This window comes from Delphinapterus leucas, chromosome 9 (assembly GCF_059928025.1).
Source record: "Delphinapterus leucas isolate spDelLeu-1000000601 "Yukka" chromosome 9, BTC_Dleu_Yukka2, whole genome shotgun sequence".
NCBI classification, from domain to species: Eukaryota; Metazoa; Chordata; class Mammalia; order Artiodactyla; family Monodontidae; genus Delphinapterus; species Delphinapterus leucas.
In genome coordinates, this window is record NC_143137.1 from 21510115 (window position 1) to 21531954 (window position 21840).

The following is a 21840-nucleotide window of genomic DNA, read 5'->3' on the forward strand; positions in this document are numbered from 1 at the left end:
TCAAATTGGGTTTGTTTTAGTTCTAATGCTGAGGAATCAAGATTCTCGGTAAGAGAAATAAAGATGATGGGTTTTTCTAGGCTTTACATTTCAAGAATGGTTTTCTCAAATGGCAACTGGCAGTCTACTTTATTCCTCAAATGATGACGTTTTCCATGGGAATTAGAATTTAATTGGGATAATTTGTTTCCACGGAAAGCACAGATTTCTTCCAAGAGGATCAGTTTGATAATGTTTTACCAGCTAAAGCTACGAGACCAAATATAAACCAGTTCTGAGAAACAGGAAGTGAACCTAACTGGTCTAGTCTGCGTGTCCCTGGCAGTGACGCACATACAGAAATCAAATTAGGAAAACAAGATATGTGGGTGTGAGGCAATCGATAATAATCCAGGATGCTACAACACAAGCGAGAACGCCTTTAACCAAATGCCATTCATTTTAATAACACCCTGAGAAGTTTGATTTCCACATAACATGCTAGTGATTAGAGAGCAGGATGAGCTTGAGTTCCCTAGCAACAGCATGTGCTTTTGAGACAGTCATTAGCCTTTCAGTTAATCCCGCCAACCCCTTACTGCTAATGTATGACTGACATTAAAGAGAAGAAAAAAAAAAGAAAAGCTGTTGCAGAAAGTGCTTTGAAATTTCCAGGAGCAAAATGGAAAAGAATAATAATTTTTTTAAAAGTTGTCCTGAGAATTGCACTCAGGTAAAAGAAGTAATGTTCCTATATGCCCAGCCTGTCCCCTTGTTCACTGCTTTCAGTTCTAGATCTCTGAATCCCCTCCCGGTAAAGGGCAGCAGAGGTGAAATTGTGCAGAGGTGAAAGTTCAGAGTTTAAGGCAGTCCCCTTAACCAACATAAATCACAGTCTGAAAGTGGAGTGCATAGTGGGGTGGGCAGTTTGTGTAGGACCGAGGCTGACGGGGGTGGGGCTGGGTGGGCGGAGGGAACGTAAGGCAGTTTTCTTTCTCCTTTAAGCAGAGTAAATTACCTTGGTTGAAGCTGCTTGGGGAAGGAGGGTGGTGAAGGGAATGAAGCTATTTTTCCTATTGATTGTTTAATTGCACCAGAGGCTGTTTGTCCAAGGCCACTGGCCAAGAGCATTATGTTCGTGGCTAAAGTGAGGTTGGGCAGGTTTCCATAGCCTTTCCTAGTGTTAAACAAGACAACCCGTAAAGCTCAGCCAGGCTATAGGAATATGGTGTATGTTGACTTTTGCTAGCCAGCTGTACCCTAAAGCGCCACGGCTGGTGGGATGATGGTTTTCTAACTCTGAATCATTGCCTCTAGCTTGGTCCTTAGTTCAGGATGCACAACTTCTCTGTGTAGCCTGGGTCAACTGCGGGGCGTTATTCGAACGGTAACTATTGCCGCGGGTCATCCTTATCGTGGCCTGGGTCCCTTTCAGCTGGACACTGGACTCCTTCAGTTTGGCTGGGGTGATTCCTAGTTCTCCCCGCCTCCCCACCTAACCCCCCTGCGCACTCCCTTCCCAAGGCGACCACCTGCGCCGCCCCACTTACCATCTGCCCCGCGGGGAGGGCTCCCCGGGGTAGCGAAACCCTCCCTGCTCCCGGGCGGCTCTGGGGGAACTCGGTGTTTGCCTCCAGCCCTTCGCTGCTGGAGAGATCAGGTTCCTCCCCTCCTCCCCCTCCAGCTCCGGCCGCCGCCGCCGCCGCCTCCTTCTTGCATGACACAGCAGAACCGCAGCTGCCGCAGCAAGTCCCAACCATCCGCCCAGGAAGCGCCGCAACCCGGACTCGGGAGGGGCGGAGAGGGAACCAGGCTGGGGCCACCGCCGAGGGGGATTCTTGCCCCCACTTTGCGCCACACACTCTTTTCCCAGCTCAGGGGCAAGGGAACAAAATCAGGCTAAAACCGACCAGGCCAAGCCCTTGAGGGAAGCTGGGGTTCGGCGTTCTCAGGGATGGGACCAGAGAGAAGGGTGTGAAGGAGACCCCAGTTGAGGCAGGACATTGCAGGTAAAGAAGGGGAAGAAGAGGCCGAGAAGTCGAGGGCCAGACTGTGAAGGAGAATAAAGGAGGTCAAAGAGAGGTAAGGAGGTAGAGTTGCTGAGAAGGGAGAGCGAGCAGGGAAGGGGAGGAGGGGACCTGCTGGGGAAGGAGGATTGGGAGGGAATATATGGGGAGGCTTGAGCTAAGTATCCAGGCAGCACAGGGCTGAATTGGGAGGCAAAGGAGGAAAAGCGGAAAGGGATAGAAGAATTAGGCTTTAGATAGGAACGTAAATATTGGGGGACATATTAAGGAATCAGAAAGGATGTAGTGGAGATCATGCATCATGGCTGATGAGGGAAACTGATGAGCTGGAAAGAGATACAGTCAAGGCAAAGCCAAAAAGAAAGCATGATCTTCCGTTCCATTCTTCAGTTTCCTATAAAGTTTTTCATAATTCTGCCAAACCAACAGGGAGTTTTCCTTACAAATGGAAAAGCATGAACTAAAACATAGAAAAAGCCGTTTAGCTTAGATTTGCAGGATAAAATCTCATGGTCCACCCAATCTTTAAGGCAGAGATTTAGGACTGGGGGTTGTGATTCAACAACACTGAAGGCACTCAAAGCTGATATTACAGTTTCCACATCACTGGACTTAAGTGTTTCAAAGTTTTTGTTAAATGCTTCAGTTAAATGCTAGAAATGATGACAAAATCATTGGTTCAAAATGTCATAAAAAGGCATACACTTTCCTTTTTCTCTACACACACATATGCATGTATATGTAAATCTATATGTAATTTCTAGTGTCTAGCATGTCCGCAATGATTAAGGGGAAAATGTGTTTTTCTGATTATTTGATTTCCCACCAAACACACACTACGCATTTTACAGCAGATCAGCTGCTTCTCACCATTTTAAAGAATGTGGTCAGAAAAGTAATGCAAAAACTGCCACTGTGGTTTTGTCTGTACCTTCCAGGTCATATCGTCGTACCTCACTTCCTGACACAAACAAGTTTTTACTGTTGTCAGCAACAAAGCCCTAATATAGCTGCGGAAGAGAAAAACTGCATTGCATTTGCCTCCTGCAAGCATCATCAACACAGTTACCGGAGGAATGTAATTCCAGAAAAGCTTTAAAGCTGGTGTGATGGTAATTATGTATCAAATGCCTGATTCTATTTCTGTTATTTTGTCATTTCTGATCTACTCAACAGCAGGCTGAACTCGCAGAGGGAAAAATCCAGTTTTTCTTTTTCCCTTGGTAAAATTTAATCGGACCTGATACAAAACTCATTGCTCTTGGGGAAAATAAAGTAGGAGCCACGAAATGTAATTTTAACAGAGCGTGGGTTTTGTGACTGTAGGAAAGGATTTAAGGACGCTCCTTCTGTTCGGTTTCCTATGTAATGAGAAAAGGCTACCCGCACGCACAGACGCCACAGCTCCCGGATGCTGTGGCTCACTCATCTGGGCTTCTGCAGCGCCAGAAGCCCCTCCGGGATGCTGCGAGGGGCTCTCGGTGGGTGGTGGTACAAACGCTGCGGCCGCTGCCGCCAGTCCTGCCGCTGCTGTTGTTGCTGCTGCAGTCACGTGGGAGGCCCTTTAAGTTTCCATAGAGAGGCCTCTCCGGTGTCACATGATGGACATGATATAATGAAACAACATTGTGGAGAGGAAAGCATTAGGGGAGCCCACGGCTACAAAAACAAGTGAGTGAGAAGAGGTGGGAGGAAGAGAAACTACGCCACCTCCCCTGCAGCCGAGCTGCACGCAGCAGCAGCCCGCGGGAAGTGGGCGACGCCGGGGGGGAAGGGAGACCCGGTCCCCAGCCCCGGCCCGGGGACCCCGCTGCCCACCGCCAAGAGAACAACTTTTAGCCGGCAGCCTCGGCCAGCACTGCACCTGTCTCCGGAGCCTCCATCGCTCCTCGTGATGATCAAAGGGGCATTCTAGAAGAATATGTTCTACAAATATACATGCGCATCATTTCCCCCCTTGCGTCTCGCTCCGGAGGAAGGAAAGAGAAAGGGATTTAAGCAGCAGCGTGTGTTCAGCCCCAAGGTAAGTTCTGGAGGGTGGGGAAAGCCGGCCCAGCAGGACTTTGGTATGGGAATTTTGTTCTCCGTTTGGACCTCTCGAGGTGAACGAGGCATCCTCTCGCTGCTGGCGAGGTGGAGGGCTCGGTGGTCCAGCAGAAACATTTCCACTGTGGACTCTGTTATTTCCTCTTTCGCACGCCCGGCGGTCCCACCCTGGGACTCCCCGGGGTCCCTCGCCTCTCCCCGGAAGGGGCCGCAGGTCCCGGCCGGGATGTTGGCGAGCCGCGCGAGGGAAGGTAGGGGTTGTGGCGTTATCCGGGAATGCCGAGGCGATTTCGCCATGTTTGTGTTGCTAAGAGCACTTTTTTCCCCTTTGAGGTGGCTTGATGCCACATGGCTCCTCCGGAGCTGCTGCCGGTTTGAGAGAGTGTGTGTGTGGTTTTTTTTTTTTTCAATGTCCGCATTCCAGCTAATGTTGCGCAGATAAAATTCAAACTTGAGGTAAACAGAAGAGGACGAGGAGGAGGGGAGGGAGGGGGGGAGACTGTTTCCATTTCGAGATCCCACCTCTTCACTCCGCGGAGACTAACATCCCGAACCTCGAGAGCACTCGCTCCTTTCTCCCACCTACCCTACCTTTGCTGTCGACCAGAAATAAGGCGGCGGCGGCGGGGGGCGGGGTGGGGGGGGAGTGCTTGTAGAGGACGCGGTGTCTGGGTTCTAAAGGCAAAAACAGCCCCTGGCACCCAGGCCTTTGGCCACCTCCCTCGTTCCGCCGAGAGGGACGGAGGATGCAGTGTTGTGCTCTGGAGCTGGGGGACCGGAGGACCACTCTCCCGGGCGGGGCCGGGGTGTCTGATTCCCCTCTCACTCCTTCTTACTTTAGGGAACTGGACGGCGTCGCTTCCAACACACCCCCGCCCCCCCGGCGCAGGTTCCAGAAGGCGGGCTGGGTGGGTCTCCAGGTTTCCAGAGAGCGAGTGGCGTAGCAGGTGTGTGGTGGGCATTTGTATTCTACAAGTCTTGCATTTGGTGGGACGACGTGGGGAGTCTTAAAGCGAGTGGATGGTCAGAGCTGCGTCTTTTTTTTTTTTTTTCCGACTAGGGAGAAAAATCAAGACCACCCGCCACCCCGTTTTAAATATCTGATTCAGCTCGAAGCTAGGCTGAAGGGTGAGTGGAGATGTGTAAGGGTGAGGGGTGAGCTTCGTCATGTGGAAAACTAGGCTTCTGACAGCTTGTGGCTACCCCCGCCCCCGGGGCGGAAGATGTGGGTTGGGGGGGTCCGACAGGGGTGACGTCCCTCGGGGTGGGAGCAGCTCGGGGTCCCGAAGTGCGCCAGGGTTCGCAGCCCAGTCGTGGGGGAGTGCCGGGGCTGGGAGGAGGCGGCCACGTGAGGAGGGTCTGCGGAAGCGCCGGAGCTGAGAGATGGGGGTGAAGTGCGTAGCAGAGTCGTGACCGGGGCTGACACGAAGCAGCCGTGGGCGGCAGGCCGAGGAGGAGCGGAGACTCGCGCGGGGCCGACCCCAGTGCAGTGGCGACGGTTTTATTCCGAGCCGCGGCCAGAGCCTCCCACGCAGGGCCGGCGCCCCGTCCGCGGGTGGGTGCGCACGCCAGGGCCTTTTCCCGGGAGACCGTTTCCGGGCGGGGTCCCGGGCCCGGAGCGACGGCTGTAAACAGGGTGGCGCCCTCTGCCCTCCCGCCCCCGGCTGGCCGGGGCGCGCGGCCGGCGGCGCCGGGGGCGGCGGAGGCGCGGTCGCGGCGCCGGGCAGTGGCGGCGGGGGCGCGCCCGCTCCCCGCGCGCCCCCGCTGCCCGGCCGGCCAGCCCTCTCTGTTTTTGTTTTGATGGAGCCCGCGTGCAGCTGGCGCGTGTCGAGTCACGTGCCGTGGGCGGGAGGGGGCTGGGGCGCGGGAGGCGAGGGCGTGGTGACGCACGCGTCTGGAGGGCCGGCAGCCCGCGGGGGGCCGTCACCAAAGGGGCGAGGGGGCGTGTGCCCCAGACAGATCCGGACCGCGTCGAGTGTCAAGGCCGCATCTGGTGGAGTTTGTGGGAGTTGATCCTCGGTGAGCAGTATGCGGACGTGGGTGTAAATCCCACCGCCCTTTAAGTTCGTCGTCACAGCATCTAGGCGATCCTGGTCCGTTCGGGCTGGGGGGCGGGCCTGCGCTGATTCAGTTAGAAATCGAACAGTGTGTCGGTGTGTGTATCGGTGGGCATATAGAGACCTCTATGTGGTTCTCAGTCCAGGCTGCACGTTATAAGCAACTGGAGCGCTTTAGAAAGAACTCCGATTCCCGGCCCAATCGAAACTAAATCCAAATAGGTCCTAAACATAGTGTATTGAAAAAAAAAAATCTCCCTAAGCATTTTTGATGCACGGTGAGGGATGAGAACTTATAGAGGTAACTAGCTTGCTGGATGGAATAGATAGCTGCGAAACCATCCGTCTTTAGGGATATAGCTAACGTATTGATCTGTCACTAGATAGGCTAACTGTGCCGATGTGTGGGGACATACTTGATGAAATATTGTAACCTCTGTTTTACAGTTGGCGAAATGGAAGCTCAGGAGGTTAAGTAAGAGTTGGTCAGTGACAACCCATAACTAGTACCCAGGGAGGCTGACTCCAGAACCCATTCTTTCAATCATTATATATGCTGCACTGGAAATCTCCTTTTACCTAAGGGCCACGTGTTCGTGCGAATAGGAATATTTTGTGTTTGCCTAAGGACCAGCCAGTTTATCTACATATATTTATATATGTATTTTTATCTGCAAAGTCTTGCTTGTACCAAAGGGAGGAGAATCGCTTGGTAAATTCGTTAAGGCCTCTAGGCTGCTAACATTTTCTAGAAGTTTATTGTGAAGAGAGGAGAGAGGATCCCAGTAATTTGAAGAGAACTGATTCTGTGGAAGTTTTTGGTTTTGTTTTGAGACTTGAACATACGTGTAAAGTGAAGGGGAGTGTCCAGAAGATGCAGATAATTTCCAAGGATTTACATGAGCAGCCACAGAAGTCCTTTAGGTTGCTGGACATGATATAATTTTGTTGGTCATAGGCTGGTTGTAGCAGAAAGTGCAAGGCAGTATACAGAGTAGCAGAAGTTTTGCTATGAAAATTTGGGAGGAAAAAGCAACTACTCTGGTCTGGGGTACAGAGAAGTGTTGCTTCTCCATCCTCCTTCTTTTATTTATTTCATTTGCTTCTCTGTCAGATAAACTCTTATTGGGAATATTTAGATGCGGGGGTAATCCATCTGTTTTGAAAATGTGTTCATTGATATATACTCTAAGGATATTCCAAATAAAACAGGCAACAGAGGTTTTCCCCTGAAAACAAAGAGTTCCAATTGCAATGTTTTTGTGACCGATACGTATTATTAAATGGTACTGTGTAACAAAGAGACATGTCTTTATTCCTACTAATGATTGCTGTCTAATATTGTTAGCTGTATGGCAGACATAGGCAAATTACCTATCAAGTTTTTGAGATTGGTTTTCATGTTACTTGCAGTTTTGGTGAGGAAAGCTTATAGACTCACCAGGGCAAGCTTGACATAACTGCGAGTGGTCACGTTCTGGCATGGAAATAGCTCTCTAACCCCATCTCCCTCCCTCAGTTGTCGTCTCCATCCCTGTTGACCACCAAAGATACTTTAATCCAGCATTGCCAAACCACTTGTGGTTCCTTTGCACAGCTTTGTCTTCTGCTCCTAGGGTGCCTCCTTTAGAAATTTTCCCCTGATTTCTCCTCGAAAGACATTTAAAAATATCCTCCTGTGTCACCTTTATGCCTTGCACGTACTTGTCTCAGTGCACTTTTCACAACATATATTGTTTTTATTTATACGTTGGACACCTCTACTAAATTGACTTCATAAAAGGTTGAAATGGTGATTGTTTATTTGTGTATCACTGGCACACAGTAGGCACTCAAGTTTGTTGCATCAGTCTGATTTGAATTTGAGTTGCATTATTTGGGTTGATCACCCATCTTCATTCTTGACTGTCCTCACGTCTGTTAGCTACTAGGCTAAAAGCACACGTCCTTGCACAGAGAATTCAGAGTACCACCAACACATTCTAGTAAAAGGAATAGGAAGGAAGGGGCTAAATGTAATCAGGTTTTCACTTGTTTCCCAATTTTATTCTCAATTCGCCAATTGTTTACTCATGTACACTAGGAAGAAAGAAGTGGCACTATATTACCGATGAACATGCTTTTTATGTGTAGTAGCAGAATATGGATGCATCATCACATTTTATTACACTGTAATTTTCAGATTTAGTATTGCAGAGGTATTTGTAGAACAGCACTGTCCCACAGAGCTTCTGGGATGATAGAAAGGACTTACAATGATATATTTATAATGACTTATAAGTGGTAGCCACTAAGCATTTGAGGCTAGTGAGCCACTTTAAATGTGGCTAGTGTGCCATAGGAACTGAACTTCTCGTTGATTTAAATGCAAATAGCCACAAGTGGCGGGTGGCTACTGCATTGGACAGCACAGTTATAGAGGATTTGCTTAGCTTTAAGTCTAGTGTTTGATAGGTAAACATTAGCTTACAGTGTTCTGCCTTTAAAAGAAAAATTTTAATTCGTTTTGTAGGGCGTAGCAACATGCTTCCCGTTCATAGATTATAAGGTGTTTCCAGGGTGATATTTTTGCCCTTTGTAAGGCCTTCATATTGTAGAAGGTTTCTGTGTTCTGTGGGCTTTTCATGTGGCTCATGTGGTCTCCCATTTTTAGGAGCAGAGTGGAGTGATTATGAGTCATTATGATTTTGAGTAATTATTTGAAAAATCAAATGGAATTGAGCCCTTGGTGTATAAACGGATTGGAAGTCCCGTGAGCTTAATCAACACTTCCCTAAAAAAAAAAAACCTAACACTTCCCTAAGATGTTTTTTGAAGAGCAGGCGCTACGTTTGTCTTGCTGGCCATATATTCCCAATGTCCTTGTATAGTACCTGACACATAGCAAGTGCTCAGAAATATTTGTTAAATGAAGGAACGTTCAAATGATTTAACCCCTCTAATTTAGCCTCAGAGGGTGTGTTGTGGAGCTGAAGAGGAGACCTAGAATCAATAACTACACTGTAATTTACAATTCTTCCGAGGAATGAAGGCAGTCTCTCCAGGGGCACTCTCCTTAACTCAGTGACTTTGATTCCTCTTCTGTAAGTATATACATAGCAGGAATTGTTACCCCTAATTAATGACAGAGAAAAATAAAGTCACAAGAAGATTTGGTGCTCAGGTCACACAGAGGGGGTTGGAAGTGTAAATCAAATCAAAGTAGTTGTTTCTGTTGCCTTGTGCGCTTGTCTGTGATTCTTCCTCAAAGAAATAGTCATGCGCTGAGCCATGTTAGTTGGTTTGTGAAATTGAAGGTAATTACATATGTTAATAGAGTCTGAAAAGAGGACTGAAAATAGCTCTTGTATGGCATGACATTGAGAAAACAGCTTCTATATGAGAAACAGGAATGGAAACCTTTAAACCTCTAAATCTCAGTCTGTGGTAATCCTAACACCCAAGTGATAAACGTCTCGAAGAGGATATTTTAAAATGTAAATAGAAACAGATGTTTAGTTGTTCAGATAACCACTACCAGACTTTGAAATATTTATATAAAAAGGTATGAGATACATCAAACATCTGTTTAGAGCGAGAGCCCTAAGCGGAAAATTGTAGATTTCATTTCACATGGTAGATGCTATATTGGTGGGTTGATGACGCAGCCCCATATGTGGTCTGGTACTTGTAGAAGATGATACAGACTCTCCTCTCAGTGCTGTGCGTCAGACTTACCTAGCGTATGGGGTTATGTGTGGCTGGATTATAGGCCTGTCATCATTCCTGGGACACAGGCTAGGTTCCAATCATTCTGCCACTATGTGTTGCACATATGAAAACTGATTTTAAACTAGGGTAAGTAAAACATAATTGAAAATATAAATCTGTTGTCTAAAAAAAATCATGATACATTCCAAAATAAAATGTAAAGTTTTTTGAGGGGGATCTTTTAGCAGTTTCTGGCCTCCTAATCCGTTATGACTGCTTTCAAACGCCTTTGGTGTGTGAACCTCTTTGGTGGTGGTAGTGGGGAGCCCCCAAACCAAAAACAGACTATCAACCATGTGTCCCATAAATTCCTACTGTTGCCCTCAAAACGGAACCAAACACAACCATAACAAAACAAAACCCACCACTGCTGTCAGCAACAAAAGTTAGCCCACCCAACCAAACGAACAAATAAGAAAGCCTATGAGATTTGAGTTGTTGCTTTTGTGGAGAGGCCAATAATGTGAAGTCTCTTTTTAGGTATTAAATGTGAATTACTCATGACAAAAAAATCTATATCTGCCTGTCTAAGTGTTTAGCAGTGATATAAGAATTCCTGCTTGTGGTAGATCAAGATGTAGTCAGCCTAGAAGATCCTGTGTGGCTACTTGGATTTAGGTGTATAGTTTAAGAATCGTTTTGAAGGTTTATTGAGAACTGTCTTTAAGTGATCTCGGTCACTAACTTTGGTATAAGAATTGAAGGAAGTTGCTGGCTTCATTTCTTTCTCATCAGTGGGGTGGTGGGATTGGGTCAGTGGTTCTCAAACTTCAGTGTGCGTAGAATCACGGAGGGCTTGTTAAAACCGAGATTGCTGGAACCCACCCCAGAGTTTCTGACTCAGTAGGTCTAGGGTGGGCCTAATGATCTGCGTTTCTTACAAGTTCCCAGGTGAGGCTGATGTTGCTGGTCAGAGGGCAGGATTTGATCATCTCTTCTAAAGTTCTATGATTCTATGCCTGTTTTTTCTACCTTTTCAAGTTGTAGCACCTACCCTTGGACCTCTGCAAAATTATTTCATTTAAAGATTGCTATATGGCAAACTGAGGTTTAAAAGTTTAAAATGGATTAAATTAATTTTATTTTGAGAGTTTCTTCAGAATCCCATATATTTTGCAAAAACTCTGCGTCTGTTAAAACTCACATTGGGATTCTTACCCAATAGTGGAAGCCTCCAGTTAAAACGTATTGAAATATTACTGATGTTATTAAATGACAAAACTGTTTGCTGCTCCCTAAACCTAAATGTTTAGGTATCAAATCTAACCAAGTGCCTCTTAATATACAGCTATGGAGCATGATATATCACATTAGATAATTGTGAACTTACTAAATAAATGGTTTTTATGAGATGCAGTTCTTTTCCTAGTTAAAGCTAGTCTGTGGGTCCATAGTGGGTTCTGATAGCATTAACCTGGGCATTGTCCTCTGAGGATAACTGCCTCGTAGAAGACTCCTGGTTGCAGGAATGAGATACGCATCAGGAGATAAAGAGTAAGCCAGGGCACGGCCCTTCCCTATTTTGAGGACTTTGGGGAAGAGTGGAGGCTTTGCAGTTTCTCAGTGAAGGGGCTCTGGGGCTGGAATCTGGTAGGAAGGCAGTGGAGATGCCAGGAGATGTCTTAAAGCAGCCCTTGCAGAGCAAGCACACTGTTCTCACCCAGAGTATATGTTTATTTTGCTAGGCTGGGGTCAGGGTGGAGGGGGAAGAAGGGGAGGAATGACGGGGAGGACTTCGGGGAGGGCTTCATGGAGATGCCAAGGCATTCTAACAGGTGGTGCTCTGGAAGCATTCCAGATTAAACTAGACTCCCAGAGTCAGAATGATTCAAGGCTGAAGTGACTGGAAGTGAGGTTTGACAGTACATTTTAATATGAGTGAATTTATTGGAGAAGAAAGAGTAAGATTTGGAGGAAAATATAATCTTATCTGAGAGCAAGGAAATAAAAAAGAAGAAATGGGTAAGGAGTAAGGAACAGGAGGATGACAATGAAAGGTTTTCAGTATTAAATGTTCTAAACCTTTTTGTGGGTATGTCAAGGCTAGGTAATAGCACAGGTTTCTTTTGTTAGAAAATAAATTAATGAGTTTTCCTTTTCATTTCCGGTGAATCCTTCAAATTATCACCAGATGCTATTACTTGACTTAAATCAAATGCCTTTCCAAAGTTATGCCCAGAATTCACGCAGTGCTTACATTTTTAGATTGCTTTATGGTCGTTAACTAGTTTAAATCAAATTCCTGGAAGGCACACGTGGTGCTTATTATGGATGTGTTTTATGGATTAGGAAACATCATTTGTGTAGCACAGGCCACAAAGCTGGGCTGAGGCCACGAAATCTCCCTGCTTTGCACAGCTAGCAGTTTAATTTTTTCTTGAAATTCTTTATTTTCTGACTTCTTTTATAAAATGGTTGCATATTAAATCTTAGAGTTGATTTAGCATCCATGTAATTGATTTTAAACTATATTTCATGGATGCAGCCTTAGATTTTGATCTACTGCTGATTTCTTTGAAAAGAACTGCATGTGATTTGTTATTTAGATCTGCAGTCATTTCTTGACTGGAATATCTGTGGTATAATTTTCGTAACTAAATCTGTGAAGCAGTTTTGGATTCTTTAGACTTGGCAGTTTGAGGCTGGGATTGGCGGTCTACATGACAAGAGTGCTGGGGAAGGCCCATGGGCCCGTTTTCACTGAGCAGCCAAAAGGAGGGAGGTGCAGCTGTGTAATCCCCACCCTCCATCTCTCTTCATTGGTTCTCCACCCGCATCCCCACCCCCAGTACCTTTGAAAAACTTCCTGTGCTTTAGGGAGTTAAGACACAACACACTAGCACTTGGCAACATCTGTCTTTGTCTTCCCACATCTCTTGAGGTTCCTGTCTTCCAGCTTCTGACATTACTGTTTCTCTGACAGCCAGGTGCCTGGCCTCTAGTTGACCAAAGTCACCCATGGATGTCCTTTATGGCCCTACCTCTACGTGCTTCTTCCTTTTCCTTCTAGGTCTGTGCTGTGGCTGATCTTATTTAGTTTGGTGGAAAGAGTATTGAGGTTAGAATAATGTTACTATCTCTAATAATAATTAGTGTGTACCTGCCTCTTTGGATGCTGTGCTAGGGGCTCTATATTCTTTCCACTAGGGTCTAGTTCCCATTCGCTACAGAACTTGGGAGAGTGTCCAAGTCTGTGCCACAGGCTGCTTGTCTGTAAAATGAGGGCTTGGTGGAATGTGGAGTAAGGTATTCTGGCCCTAAAGTGCTGTGACTGAGTTTTTTCCCATTGTGGTGGGATGGTAAACCCTCACAGGAGTACTTTAGCTTTTTGAAAGATCCATGTTAATCAAGACTGGCCTCAGTGTAGGGGCATTGCTTCTGAGTCCCAGGATCAGGAGATCAGGGACTCCTTGAATTTAGGGATGGGTCTCAAGGGCACCCTTCTCCATACTTGTACTATCTACATCAGAACACCTGGAAATTAATTGAACCTGAACACTCCAGTTTGGAAGGGTTGTTGACCCCCAATTTGGAATATTCTTCTGCTTCTTTTCATCTCCATGATAGAGGCACTGGGCGATATCTAGACCACTAGGGGAGTTTCTGGGAACCTGCTTAATACTTCTGTTAATTCTTGTACAGCTCGTTAAAAAAGTGCTACCCCAGCTCTTTCTCTTGCAAAATTGTACATGGTCTGTGACCTTGAGTGCTTGTTTCCTATTTGCAGGGGAATTTTTGTTAGTACTGAATCTTTTCATAATGTTCACAACCACACTTATCTGCTCATTGTCAAGGCCATTGACAACTGTTTTGCTTTCTGCTTTTATACTGATGTATCATGCATTCATTGCACATATTGTCCATTTTCTAAAAACCTACGATTATCTTTTTTTGTTTCTCTGTGTTTCCAGAGAGATTAATCATTGTTAGCTATGCTAGGAACACTTACTTTGTTAGCTTTGTCCTTAGTGTCACTAATATTTCTTCAGCTTTTTCTAATTTTTAGCTTTTAAAAACTGTGTAATACCTACTTTTTATAGGCTCTACCCCAAAAGAATTTGTGAGGGCTCTTCAATCTTTAGTGATTATTGCCTGAAAACGCAGGTACTTGATAGCAACAGGTGAAAAGTATTTTTAAATAAAATGCCATTCATAGCCTTTCTTTGGGTTTCATCTTTGAAATCTGTTGTCTATTTTATGCCTTGTAGTTGTTGAAGGTACTATGCAGGCTTCTCCTATTTTTATGGAAAAAGATACCAAAATCCTCCTTTGCTCCAACTTTTAAAGCGTTCAAAATTAAGATTGCTTCTGCTATTAATTTAATTCTTCTGAAAAGGAACAGAGGGGTTTGTTCTTTGCCGTATGTATATCTTTGTTACTACCTAACTAGCAGTTTGGAACAAAGACTTCGTTAGCTTTGTGAATCAATAATCTGTTTAGTCATTTCATGTCAACTGCAGAGTATTTTGAAGATACATATTTTTCGTAATAGAAGATCATTTGAGATCCTAAAAAACAAATATTTCCGACAATAGATTTGCTTTAAAAAGATTTTTAAAGCGATCATCTGTAGAAGAAACCGTGCCTTATAATAGCTGTGTTTTCTTGTGTGTGGGGGGCATGATGGTGGCCTGATATCCTAGGCTCCTTCTGTGTCCAAGGTCCCAGCCCTTTGATTGAGGAAGGGGCCCGTGTGGTTGAGGGACGGCTGCAGTGGCATCCAGAGGATATGACTGGAAATGCCCTCCTTCGGACTGTATTTCATTGTTGTCTCTGGACAGCACCAGTTGAAAGCACTGAATTGCATTTGTATAAATACACATAGTACTTGGTAAAACATCTTTTTGGATCATTGTGGTCTTTCAGAGTTGAGATACAAGCTCTGGAAAAATGACTCATCAGAACATGTCAGGTCCTGGACATTCCTGGTGAACAGTGTAGTGTATTGTGGATCATGGCATCTTCTGTGTTACTGTTCATGCCTTGGAATCCTAATCCTCGACGTGGAGACTAGGAGCAGGCGCAAGTAAACGTCTTCTCTGGGCAGACTTTCTGTCCAGAACTGAACGAAAGGCAACGAAGGAACAAGAACACTTAAAGGTGTCTGCAGTCTGTCTGAAGGCTTGCGGATGCTGGCACCCCGTGTCCTTGGGGTACTGACAAGCCATTTGGGCCATTCCTTTCTTTCTGTCTTCCCATGTTCTTTACTCTCTTGATTTCCTTCCCTTTTTTTTTTTTTTTCCTTCTTGGGTTCTTTTCTGTTTCTTTTGTTCTTTTTCCTTTCCCTTTTGTCTTTCCCATTCACCGTATGAATAGCCAATAACAGCTGACAGTTCCCACAGGCACTTTTTTAGCCTGACTAAATGGCAGCTCAGAGCCAAAGACAGGTTTTACTATGACAAGATGCTGGTGCAGACTCTTTCTAAAGATTTGAGTATGTTTATACAGCGGATGCCATGCTGAATGGAAAATATATGTGAAATGTATGACTTCCCAAACTCTTTAGGATATTTAAATAGGCATTCAAATAGGTTTTAGCTTGAAGTTTAAATTTTGTGCTAAAGGACATGCTGCCAAAATTCAGGTAATAGTAATCATATAGATAATGAATTTCAGGATTCTTTGTATTTTTGAAATTTTTGGTAAACAAAAATGTGGTTTGGGCTACAATAATGTTTTTAAATTGCTTAAGCTGTAACTGAGTTTGGTATAAAAAATGTGACTGCATCAAATTTGTGTTAAATACACAACTATTACTTATGCCACTGTCAAGGATCAGAGTATATTTTTAGCCTTCTTATTCTGTAGATGAGACAGTTTACTTAATTTTACACACCTGGTTAGTGGCATCGCTGACCACAGTTAGGCCTTCCACTTCCCTAGCCACTCTGTTTTTTTGGACAGAAAGATAAATTTATGAAATTTAGACGTAAAATGGACAGAGAAGCCTGGGAAGAGTATATGAGTTCTAAACCTAGCTTGACTTTCATTTGCTAGTGATGGGGTGTTGGACTGGGTGTTTAACCTCTCTGGATCTCATTTTTTTGGAGGGTTGAACTTAAAGATCTCTTGCAGGTCTGTGACTTGTACTCAGGTGAGAAAAACGAAATAGACTTAGAATCTTCCTATTTTACATTTGTAAAATTTCAATTTGAGTCTTATTTCAAGAGGAAGCACTCCTATTTTTTAGTAGGTATCATTTGTATGTTTTCCTATTATCAACTTTTCCAAAGTGTATTGTTGTTAGACACAGGTTGTTGTCTTAGTCAACATGATAGCTGCCTCTGGCATCACCTTGATTAACTGAGGTAAATACACATTCAGAGGCTGGTCTCCCTTAGTTTCAAACTGGTGGGAGATTACCATGCAGGAATATTCCATAGACAGATGATTGTTGACAGTTTATTACAGCGTTAGAGAGTAATGTCAAATAAATAAAATGTAAGAGAATTGGCTACTCTAACTTCTAGAGTTGCTTTATTTGGGATTGCGGAACAGGTTTTTCCATTCTCAGTAGGATAATCTGTCGTTGTGTCCGCGTAGACAGTTGTGGCAATCTGAAAGGACAGGAAAGATGAGATGGGTTTTCATGACATATTGGAGAAAAAGCTGAGGAGACTGGAGAAGCTTTTCTAAGAAGACTGAGCTTTGAGACCTTTCCCTCATTGCTTAGCGGTGGTTGCTTTGCCCTTCTTTGTTTGGAGAAACCTATTCTTTCAATAAACACTTTTTGAGCTGGGTGCTGTGGGAATTACAAAAGGATTATTCATCCAGAGCTTCATCCTCTAGGTATTTACTCTCTCGCTGGGTTCCCAATGCTTAGGCCCAGAAAAGATGCAGTAAATGTCTGAGTGCCCCAAAGTATGGCTAGACAAGGAGAGAGAAGGGAGAAGGACTCAAGCAGTAGGGGAAGACCCCAAGGAGCCATGACATTTGAGCAGTTTGAGTTAAGAATAGCTAAAGAACTTGTTTTAATTTTCTTTTGGAAGAGAGTACGAGGGATGAGATTGGGTTAGGTTAGGACATAGGCCTGGGAGTTGGGAAATGACAATTTTATGTTTTAAGGTAGCAAATGAGGGGACCCTATGGGAGTACCAGAGCCTTTTTACTCCCTTTTTATTTTGAAGATGTCAAACCTTTAGGAAAACAGTACTATGACCACCTATTTACTCTTCTTCTAGATTAATCAGTTGTTAACATTTTGCCACACTTGCCTCATGTTCTGTGTATGTATGTTTTTGAATCAAATGTGGTGTATACATTTGTATGATTTTGCTTAACCACTTGAATATAAGTTACAGATACTATGACATTTCACCTCTAAATACCTGCTAAAGAGGACATTCTTCTGTATAACTACAATACGGTTATCGAACCCAACAAGTTTTGCATGGTCTAGTATATAGAAAATATTTACATTTGGGGGTGGAATGTGTATTTATTTATTTATTTAAAATCAGGTGGACTTGTCAGGCACAATGCATATTTAATGAATTTGTGGGCTGAGAGAATAGGGCCATAGAAACTGGTTTCTACATATTTTAAATTCCTGTATAGCCATTAAGATAGAAGGAGGAAGCTCTTTGTATTCTGTTATGATAGATCCTTGAAGATACAATCTTAGATAAGAACAAGGCATAGAAGAGCGTAAAGAAGAATTTATAAACAGCTGTGAATGGATGGATGGATGGATAGATAGAAAGAAAGAACATCTCTGGAAGGATAAAAAATGAACTATAACATTTCATGCCTTTAGGAGAAGGAAGTAGGTAGCTGGAGGACAGGGAGACTTTTCCCTGAATACTCTTTTTTACCTTTTGAACTTTGAGCATATTATTTATTCAAAAATAAATAGTAAGTAAGCGTAGACTTACATTGGTACTGTTATTAACCTTGTAGGGTGTAGGACAATACTTCTCGTTATGTCTTAAAGAAATTGGAGAATGAGACCTGATGGAGGAAATTTTTTATCTTTTAAATTTTGAAGTTTGATGTTTGTGTCACTTAATGGAAAAAGATGTTCCTGGTGTAAGAATATATTTTTTTCAGGAACTGCTGGTGTGGAGAGAAAGGGACTTGGTGGGGGTCTGGTATCTAGAAAGTCTGGGAATTCCATACAGGAAACACCAAGGAAGATGTAGAAGGAGTTTGTTTATTACTCTTGAATAATTTTTTCCTCCTCTAAGAATGAGAAACAAGAAGAGAATTTTGTAGTTTGTTTCAGTAGAAAAGTACAGCAGATGGCAAAGGGGACGCAGAATTTACATTGCATATATATTCATGCCGCCTTTGATGATGAAAGAAGATAAGTACATTAAAAAAGCTGCTAAGAGAAAATGAACATTTAGGAATAAGGGCTGGCTATTTTCTTTATTTTTAAAAGAGATTCTTGGGTTTTACTGAAGATTATATGAAGATTAAAAGAAAGCCGTACTGAATAAGTCCTAGAAATCTATGTTATTAGTAAATTACTTCCATTTGATAGTAATTTGATTATTTCATGTGATCGTTTTGATGTAATTATATGGTGAATTTGTGTGATATTTATGCTTAAAAATTACTTTCGAAGCATTTTGAAATATGTTGCATGAAAGTTTAAATTTAATTTGAGTTAGCTCAGCCACAATTTTTTTTTCTGTTTTTGAATGATTAACACAAAGGTATCGATTGGTACTCAGTGCTGTTTCTCTTGAAGGCCGATGTTTATTAATCAGTGAGTGTTGAATTGCTCCCAGTGTCCATTAGGCATCCTGTGGTTAATGGAGACAGATGGTCCACCCTTGATAGATGCTTCTGGAAAGTTAACATGTCAACAGTGGTAGTTACATTCCTGTCAGGGAGGGAAGCCGCTGACTGCTCAGGCAGGCCTTCAGGAGGAGGGAAACTCTGCGTGGTTTGTTTGGGTGTCTAGGGTGTGACCTTGCAGGTGAAGAATTTTGATTTTTATCAATTCATTCAGAGTTGATGAGGACTGTGAGACTGAACGATGTGATGGGTAAGCTGAGCAAGCTTACAGGCTTACGGGAGATTGGATATCCCAGTGAGCTAACTTGCCAAGGGAGGTGTACTGTGGTCACTTGTAGACTGGTCGAAAGGGTAAAATTTGGATCATAACTTTACTTGGGAAACATAGAAATAAGATGGGGAAGAATGGGATCTTTTCAACTGATATTTTCATCAAGTCATGAGAATTTGATAGAGGACTCTTTTTCGCTCCAGGGGCTGTTCTACCTTAAGAACTGGGCCTTAAAGTCAGAGCATCTCTACTGTGTGGTGCTGGATGAAAACGAATTCTTCTCTGGTGTTCTTTGTAATTAGTTACCAAAAGCCCCATTACCCTGTGGCAGATATGTTACAATACAAAGGAGAGATAATAGTAATGATAATAATGAGGGCTTACCATGTGTTGGGCACTTTGCTAAAATGTGTTGTTGTTGTTTTTTCCTATTATTCCATTAATTGCACAACAGCCCTAGGAAATAGATAGTATCATCATTCCCACTTTATAGAAAATCAAAGCTTAGGAAAGCTCAGGGCTTGGAGCCCAAGTTCAGAGCCAGGTAGCCTGACTCTAGAGAAGCTTATGATCTTAGCCACATGTGATAGAATTTCTTTTGCACGTTTCAGCTTCTTTCCAGTTGTGTTTTCCTTAGGATGTAACATGGCCATTTGGAGACTCCTTATCTCTCAAGTGAACACTTAGGAAATACAGTTATTGTTAAAATATTTAAGCAATAACTGTTAGCGTAGTTTCTTTTTGAAGATTGCTGGTCTTTATTTTATGGTGATTCTGAATAGTAGTTTCATTTAGAGGATGAACCATTAAAAATGAAGAAGGTTGGAAAAAAACCAAGGATAATGCAAAGAAAAACTATTTTTACTTAGATTCATTTACTGTTAACATTTCCCGCATTTACTTTATCATTTGTGTATATTTTCTTGCTGTGTATTTTTGTATGTATATGTGTGTATGTGTATATTTTTTTCTGAATCATTTGAGACTGTTACATATATCGTGGCCCTTTACCCATATTTTAGTGTGTATTTCCTAAGAACAGGAATTTTCACTTACACAACAGTAACTATTTTATAAATTTGTGTTAAAATATTTTCATCTGATCTGCTATCCATATCACAGTTTTGTCAGTTGACCTAATACTGTCCTTTATAACATTTTTTCCCCTGTGGTATAAGATCCAGTCTAGGGTTATATATTACATTTACTTGTCGTATCTGTTTACTGTCCTTTCTTCTAGAATATTTCTACAGTTTGTCTTTTATCAGATCGACATTTTTTGAAGAATATAGTGCCTTTTTTTTGGAAATAGTAGAAAATTCCTCCTTTTGTGTTTGTCTGAAGTTTCCTCATCGTTAGATGCAGGTTATGCGTTCTCAGCCAAATTTTCCTTTTCTTTCTCCTTATTTATTAAGTTTATTCTTTTTCAAAATCAGGAAATTACCGCTGATACAATAATATTATCTAAATATAGGTCTTAGTCAGATTCCATCAGTTATTCCCCAAATGTCTTTATAGGAAGAAAATCCTGGGCCATATATTGCATCTGGTCGCCTTTCATCTGGAATGGTTTCTCAGTCTTTCTTTGTGTTTCATGGCATTGACAGTTTTGAAGATTGCTAGCCAACTATTATTAGCATATCCTTCAATTTTGGTTTGTTTGAAGTTTCATCATGTTTAGATTCAGGTTTTGCATTTCTGGGAGAAATGCTGCACAGGGGACATTGTGTTCTTCTCAGTTCATTATATTCAGAGGCACACAGTGTCTGTTTGTCCTACTTCTGGGCATGTTGACTTTGATCCTTTGGTTAAGGCCCAGCCTGCCAGGTTTGACCAGTGTTACTCTTTCCCCCTTTTCAGACGATAACTATCTTGTGGAGTGATGTTTTTCATTAATAACCTGTTACTCCTCAGATTTTTACTTGTAGGCTTAAGAATCCATGGATGGTTCTTGCCCGACTCAGTTAGCCTTGTAATGGTTGCCCAATCGGATTTAAAATTTCATCATTCCCTCTTCATTTATTCATTGGCTTACTTCCACAAAGAGTGCTCCCTTATCTCTCATTTATTTATTTTTTAAAAATATCAGTTTAGACTCATGAATTCTTCCTTTACCTTATGGTCCTTACTTATTTTGAAGCTCAAATTGTCCCAGCTTTGGCCAGTGGGAGCCTCTTCAAGCTGGCTCCTGTGTCCTTTCGGCATACCCCCACCGTGCTTTGACACATCCTTACTTTACTGACACGGAATGATCCTCCTTGTCTATTTTCTCTGCCTCAGCCCTGGAAGCGGCCATTTCTCCAAGGAGCTCTGCGTGAGAGTGCCTAGTTCTCCATATCCTGGCCAAGGGTGACTTTTCACACTGTTTAATTTTTGCCAATCTGATAGGTCAGAAATAACATGTCAGTGCAGTTTTGATTCGTATTTCTTTTATAAGTGAAATTTAATATCTTTTCATGTGTTCATATACATGTGTGTATCTGTAATGTGTATACATGTGTACGTGTCTGTATATGTATGTGTGTGTATATTCATGTCCTTTGCCTATTTTTCTGTCAAGTTACTAGTCTTTTATTTCCTCAATTTTAAGTGTTTTTTATTTATTGTGGATATCTGTGATATGATGCAAATATTTTCTCTTATTTTATCTATTGTCTTTGGTTAATGATTTTTTTGCCATGCAGAAAAAAATTGTTAAACATTTTTATGTAATCAAATTATCAGTCTTTTATTCTTCCTGATTTTGAGTCATAGTTAGCACGCCCTTCCTTATATCAAGGTTGGAGAAGAATTCACTATTTCCCCACTTCTGGTACTTGTATGACTTCATTGTTTTACATTTAGATCCCTCATTCATTTGGAGCATATTCTTGTGTATGGTATGAAGAATGGATCTAATTTTATCTTTTTCCAAATGGCTAATCAACTGCTTTAACCATTTATTAAAAAGTAAGTTTTTGCCCCA

The 21840-nt window shown here is 42.9% G+C and overlaps 1 long non-coding RNA gene across 1 annotated transcript in view; it reads left to right on the forward strand.

Annotated features, from left to right (window-relative positions):
* The first annotated feature begins 1649 nt into the window (after positions 1–1649).
* The window catches only part of LOC149748357 (uncharacterized), a 65359-nt gene continuing 45168 nt past the window's right edge, over positions 1650–21840 (forward strand). Inside the window, exons 1-4 of the long non-coding RNA XR_016394283.1 lie at positions 1650–2061; positions 2945–4029; positions 4894–4999; positions 5113–5180. This is a non-coding gene — a long non-coding RNA (uncharacterized LOC149748357). The remainder of the gene's footprint in view (positions 2062–2944; positions 4030–4893; positions 5000–5112; positions 5181–21840) is intronic.